This window comes from Taudactylus pleione, unplaced genomic scaffold (genome assembly GCF_031769625.1).
Source record: "Taudactylus pleione unplaced genomic scaffold, aTauple2 ptg000004l, whole genome shotgun sequence".
NCBI classification, from domain to species: domain Eukaryota; kingdom Metazoa; phylum Chordata; class Amphibia; order Anura; family Myobatrachidae; genus Taudactylus; species Taudactylus pleione.
The window spans coordinates 4,480,219-4,487,421 of NW_028284407.1; the positions used below are offsets into that span (position 1 = coordinate 4,480,219).

At 39.9% G+C, this 7,203-nt stretch overlaps 1 long non-coding RNA gene across 1 annotated transcript in view; it reads left to right on the plus strand.

The window, feature by feature from the left end:
• LOC148543359 (uncharacterized) overlaps positions 1-1,741 on the plus strand; it is a 121,752-nt gene extending 120,011 nt beyond the window's left edge. Inside the window, exon 3 of the long non-coding RNA XR_015877770.1 lies at positions 1,341-1,741. This is a non-coding gene — a long non-coding RNA (uncharacterized LOC148543359). The remainder of the gene's footprint in view (positions 1-1,340) is intronic.
• The last annotated feature ends 5,462 nt before the right edge of the window (positions 1,742-7,203 follow it).

Sequence of the window (7,203 nt, forward strand, 5' to 3'; positions counted from 1 at the left end):
GTGGTGTCCATGATTGCTGGTTCTGACAGGTACAGTGTGTGTACAAAGTGAAAGGATGGTAGACAGGGCACACTCACCATCATTTTGGAGGTATATTGCCTACTTTACATTGGTTCTCATAATAGCTGATCCCACCATTGATGGTAAGACAGATATTGGTACCCATTATTCATATTCTCTTTTGAAAAGTAAGCAAATACTGTCCATTTTTATTTAAGTCTCCTGTGATTATAGTACTTGTGGACTTACATATTGTTTATCAATCTCAAAGGTAAAAATAGATGCCTATAACTTGCTTTTCACCTACTGTCGTTTTTCATGCTCTTTTCTGCCAGAAATGTTAATTAAGTTAAATAGAAAACGAATAGGTCTTCAGCTTAGTATGCCATTCTGCGAGACTATATCCTTCAATCAACCAGCAGCAGAGGGGAGCTCTAGCTCCACAAATCATATACCATCTCATTTGCAATCGAGCATGGGTCAAAGAATGTATAAAATAGTTCACAGAATGTGGTAAGAGTTTGGAAAGATAAAAACATAATAACAAGAGGAAGAGAGGTTAAAAGATTCTGTTTAACAAACTTCTTTCAAAGGACCCAACACAAAGTAAAAGTGGCAGACGTGGCCCACCTAGGATCTAAAAAAATTTGATTTCCTCTCTTTTTCTACATCTGTCCTCACTTTAATACCTTGTTTCCTAATTTCCTAATAGAAGAAAAAAGAGACTTTCTTTCGGATGAGAAATTTTGTGTGTGTTCCGTTGACTTGAAACCTTTATCTCTTTGTTAATTCTGGGCCTCTATAGTATATTTCATCTCCTGCCTTGGATGAACAGGTGACAAAGAATTATAAGGGTGTCCCATAAGATAATATGCATGAACCTTTTTTAAACTATTATGTGGATGTAATCCATTGTGATAATACGAAGTGTGAAGGCCAATTTTCATTTCCTTGGAATGGTCGATTACATTGTGACCATTCTACTGTACTTTTTTTCAATGCTTTGTACTCAACACAAAAGAAGATCTAATCATGTTTCTGGAGAAAGACCATCTTCCCCCTCTTTTGTGTAACATAACCAAAGTCGATGTGGATAAGAAGTATGGTAATGACACAACTCATATATTCTGTATAAATAAAAGATCCCCCCCAAAAAAGGGTGCCTTAGAACTTTCACTATTATCCTTCTTTCGTTTGCTTCGTGTTTCTTTTAAAGCCCTTAACTTTCATTTTTTTATTTCATGATTTCCCCCCCAATACTTTAATGACATCTCTTAACAATCTATTTTTCAAATAGTGCTTTCGAATGCCGTCTTTTTTTTTTTTCATATGCTTTACAGATATGAGGAGCGGAGGCTACATCTATCCAAGGCAGAATTTCCTTTTCAAATCAGTGAGGAACCCAGGAGGAATATGAGAAGCCCAAGTATGACCAGATGCCCCTCAGTGAGAACTCTTCTTTAGAACATTGACATGTTGACGAATTCAATGTCTAGAGGATATCCCTTTATCCTCCACATACGTAGGAACAAGGCCAAAGGGGTGTCTTAAAAAAATACAGCAACACTGTGGAGCGGCTTCTTGGATAATGGCTTTCATTTAAGAAGCACATATATCTTTGTTCTTTTCTTATTCCTATACGTCTTTCAGGAAATTAAATGAAAGTTTGGGTATTTTGGGTGTTTTGTAAAGTTGACCAGATCCAAAACGGCTATATCAATTCCCTAATGATATATTTTTATCGTTTCTTGGAATATGGGGTTTATAAAATGATGGGTTAATGCTGTACATCAGTAGATACAGTATATACACTGGTGATTGACAGTGTTTTTGTGCATAAAATTCAATATAGTCATTATTATTACATTTTTCTCTGAAAGTTGTATAGTTCACAGTATATATAGCTACGCCATACCTTATTTTATAATATCAGCTTTTTTAACTAGCGTATTTGCATTAAAGAACATTTATGTATTTGCATTTTTTCCATTTATGTTTTCAAAGCAACATATTTGCAAGTATGAAAAGTTTTCCCTAACTTTCCTTTCAACAAACCATAAAATATTAGCGTTACACATGCATTACTGTTAACGGAGTACTTCAAATATGTTTTTGCAATATACTGGGGGAGATGCACTAAAGCCTTGGAGAGATATAAAGTATCAACCAATCAGCTCCTAACTGTCACTTTACAGGCTGTGTTTGAAAATTGACAGGAGCTGATTGGTTGGTAATTTATCTCTCTCCACTGTATCTCTCTCCAAGGCTTAGTACATTTCCCCCACTGTCCCTTTAAATAGCATTTGGGTTTATCTGTGGTATAAATTTTATGTGTTTCATGAATACTAACCGCTCTGCTCCAGGCCAGTTTTTAGTGCTACAAATGATAAAGTTTCCAACATCCAGCGATTACTTTCTCCAGTTAAAATATAGTGTTTTTAAACTCATATATGTCACTTCTAGCCTCTAAAATCTGCTCAAATTCACGCTGGTTGCCCACATAAAATACCTTTATTCCCGGAAAAAGCTAGTCCTATATTCTGCAAAAATCCCTACTCTCTATAACCTTCTACATCTTGCCCTACACTCACAATGTAGACGACAGTTATTCAACATTGAGAAGAAGTTCTTGTTTGGTTTAAAATTGTCAGATTAAAGAATAACTCCATTTAAAAGATGTACAGTGTTCCCCAAAATTCCTCTAAGTAGTAAAACCTCAGCTGTCTCTTGATCTGGACCACCTACCACTAAGCAATTATTCTTTGCTGTAGGCCCATTTAGCTACACTTGGATTATTTTGAAAATGGCCAAGGCTTGCTTTATATAATGAGATACTAAAATGAACACTAAAACTTGCAGCTAGCTTTGGGACCGCTGGTTCAGTTTTGAATAAATTATTTAAAGATAATATATTTCTTTGGGATTACTGTTTTCAGTTTAGAAATTGGATACTTATCTAAAAAAAAGAATTTGGTAATATGCTTGATGCCACTTAATGTATTGGTTGGTCATAGTTACAAGTACACGGCAGTTTTGCATATTGAAGATTGTTTAGTCTACAATTAATGACCCATTTTCGGTCGCTGGCTCAAAAGCTACCCAAGGTATAGACCATAGATAGGGATGAGCACAGTACAGGGTTACACAGCCAAAGAAGTAAAACTGCGGAACAAGCTATGATTGGCCCTTGTTGTTACCATGGGATTCACCAATGTCACAAACTGACCTGTTTGGCTTGGTTGTACCCAGAATATCTAGAAAAACAACATTAAACCAACAAACTTTGAGACTAAAATGCAAATACAGGTTGAGTCTCCCATATTCAAAATGCTTGGGATCAGGGGTATTTTGGATAACGGAATCAAAGGTGTCTTAATAAATGGGTGCAAGGTGTGCGGTGCACATGGCCCCTGGGTCCATACCAGGGCCGAAACTAGGATATCTGTCACCCAGTGCAAGGCAGTCATTTTGCGCCCCCTCCCTGCCCGTACCTGGATTTAGTGACTTACATTATTCCACACACCATAATGCCCATTACTCATTATGCCACACACTGTAATGCCTACTACCAAAGTACCACTTACATATTTCCCTGACACCATTTTATGCCCCACAGTAAGGCTTCTAATTACTTTAAAATTGTAAGGGGTTTTATGCTCATTACCAGGGGTTCCATGCTTGTTGCCATGGGGTTTCATGCTCGTTGCCATTGGGTTTATGCTCGTTGCCAGGGGTTACATGCTCGTTGCCAGGTGGTTTCATGTTCGTTGCCATGGGGTTTCATGCTCCTTGCCATGGGGTTGCCAGTAAGGACCTCTAGTATCTGTCTCCTCCTTGGCGGTGACCATTTTTGGATGGCCATTTTCTGAATCTGCAGCCCCCAAGCCACTGCGAGTCTGCCCTTTTTCACCCCCTGCATTCCGTCACCCGGTGCACGTGCACATCTAGCCCCCCCTAGTTGCGGCCTTGTCCATACTTACCTCTCTGCCGATTCCCGAAATGCTGCTCCACAGCGCCGGCTCGGCACTGCAGAGCAGCAAACACTCGCTGGGAAAATGGCGGCAACCATTTTCCCAGTGATCTGCACATGCACATACACATACACATGTCCCCGGGAAAGTAGGTGCAGGTGCCATTTTCCCGGAGATCCGCACATGCGCAGTAGATTCTGGCATGAAGCCAGAATCTACAGTGCTTAGAGCCGCGCTGAGCCGCTGATGGAGAGGAGGGGGCCCAAAAGGAGGCTGCACGCGGGCCCCCTCCTCTCTTAAAACGCCCCTGTATGGAATTTTCCGTATTTTGGAATATTTGCATATCATAATAAAATATCTTGGGAATAGGACCCCAATATACACACAGAATGCATTTATGTGTTATATACACCTTATACACACAGCCCGATGGTAATTTTATACAATATTTTCAATTATTTTGTGGCTCAAGCAAAGTTTGTGTACAGAAATGAAATTCAGTTATGTTTCATATACACCCTATACACAGAGCCTGAAGGTAATTTTATACAATATGTTAAATAATTTGTGCCTTAGACAAAGTTTGTGTACATTGAACCATCAAAAATCAAAAGGTTTCATTATCTCAGTCATGCCAAAATAATTCCGTATTTCGGAATATTCCGTATATCGGAATATTTGGATATGGGAGACTCAATCTGTATTTCTATATTGTATAATATTCTATACTTAGTATATAACATATTAGATAGATAAAATAACCATGTGCGGGTATAAGACATAAGGGTAATATATTTTGGTTTTACAAATTTGCAAAAAAAGAAAAAACAAACAGAAGACAGAGGTTTTGCTAATTTGACAGCTTGATAGACTATAAACTATTATTACCTACATTGGTTAATTTATATCAGAGAAAAGGAAAAAAAATAAATGAATGTTGAAAATAAAACATTCTCATATTGAGTCCACTGAAACCAGAATATACCCCCCCATGTACACGCCTCTCTGTCTTTGTAAAATATAACCCTCTTCATATTACAGTCATTATTGATAGTGTTTTCGTAATTTGAAAAAATATATATATATAATTATATATATTTTTGGTTTAGAAACAGTTTTTATTGAGAGCCGGCACCTGTCAGACAACTCATGATAATATTAAAGCAGTATGAAAATGCAGAGAGATAATAGTAGACTTCCAAAGACTACAGAGATAGAGAGAATGAGAAATGTCACATTTATTACTGATTAATAATGAACAAAAGATTTGGGTATGGGGGTTGGTGGAAGGATGAGACTAGTAATACACCTAAAGGGAGCAGAGGAGAGAGACCCACAGAACCTAAGTACATAGAATATATCAAGTATTAGGGCTCTATTTACTACAATCCGCATATTGAATGCGGATTGTAGTGTGATATTACCGAGTGAATTCGCATTGCGAATTCAGGCAATATCACAGGGATTTACTATAAATCCCTTGCAGGGACAGAGCTTGCGATAAAGCTCTGTCCCTGCGGATCCCATCCGCACTCTAGTCGCGGTATTTTCGGAAAAAATACCGCGACTAAGAGCCCGCGCATGCGCCGACCGACCACCGCTACTACCCCCCCACCGATGCTAAGCCCCGCCCCCCGTGATCGCGGACCCCCCGCGACCACCCCTCCCCCCCGCGACCCCCCCTCCCTTCATTACACTTACCTGCATCCTCCTGGCCTCCGGTGATCTTCTCCGGGCTTCCCGATCAGGTGATCTCCCATACTGCACTGGGACCCGATCACCTGATGACCGGGCCCCAGTGCACTGTGGGAGACCAGCTGACCGGAGAGGAGCCATCACCGGAGGCCCGATCACCGGTCCCTGGATTCAGGTAAGGAAAAAAAAAAATGTTTAATTTTTTTTTCTTTTTTTTACAGTAATCAGCTTGCGGTCTACTTAGACCACATAGCTGATTACTGGTACCGGCTCCCGCCTCTGCTCTCCCCGTTAGAGCAGAGTGGGAGCCCGGTAACCGGGGGAGACCCTGGATAACGCCACCTCCAGGTGGCGTTATTATCACAGGGCTTCCCCCGGTATTTTTTTACAATTTATTTTTAGTAACTTGCACACAGATCACATTTCCCATTACAATTATGGGAAATGCGATCTGCTTTACTAAAAATAAGTGATACTGGGGGTTGGAGTAGAATTTTACTAATTCTACTCCAATTGCCCTGTAATAACTACAGGTGAAACTAAAATAATGTGAAAAGGGTGTGAAAACACCCTTTTTCACTTTATTTTAGTAAAAATAATGTTAATAAATAGAGCCCTTAGTGAGCAGTAATCTGCGGGCCAGGAAAGGCTGCAGTGATGCAGATCAGACACACAACACGAGTGAGTTGGATAGCAGTGTATTAGCAACATTATAATACAGGAGCCATATTTTCTCAAATGCCTTGGAGGAGTTATTTATGATATGGGCCTCATCATATAGATATACCAGTCACGTTTTATTACTGTCCTGATGCGCCATGGGTCGGGGTTCTCTGGGCCTTTGCAATTCGGCAGGTCGTGGTATTGCCGATATGTGGAAGGAGTTTGTTGAGGTGCTTGTGGGGTTCTTGGATCATGAGAGATAAATCCTGATCTCCATAAAACACCAACTTTCATCCAGAGATTCACAACTTTTATCCAGTGATTCACAAGCTTGGTGCAGCTCAACCACATATGGGCAAAAGTGCCCACCTGGGAGAATTGGTGCCATCATTAGGTTCAAAGAGAATGGTGGGAGAGCAAGATTTGTGGAGGGCACTAAATACCACCTGTAGTGTAATTAGTGTTATAAATGGTTATCGGGTCCAGGGTGACCCTCATCTCCTACTCCCACTCCTGTCTCGAAAAAGAATTTAACAAGAGGTGACAGAGTAAACAAATTATATGTTTATACTGTGTTTTAAATAATTCAAGTTGCATGATACATTTTGGGCCCCATTTATTTGTTATCCAGGTCCTAGACCTGATAATTAGAACTTCTTATCACCACTATTTGCGGCAATTAGAAATGATGTACCGACCAGATGAATTATGAATCACATCCAGGGACAGGGGGCTCGTCCCTGTGATGTATAAAGTAAAGAGACAACAATATACTTGAAGTAGCTCCCCCGGAGAACATATCGGATGATAATGAGCTATATGAGAGCCCTTTGTCCCATGTTCTGGAATGAGTACCCGAGTGGCAGGAGTTTAT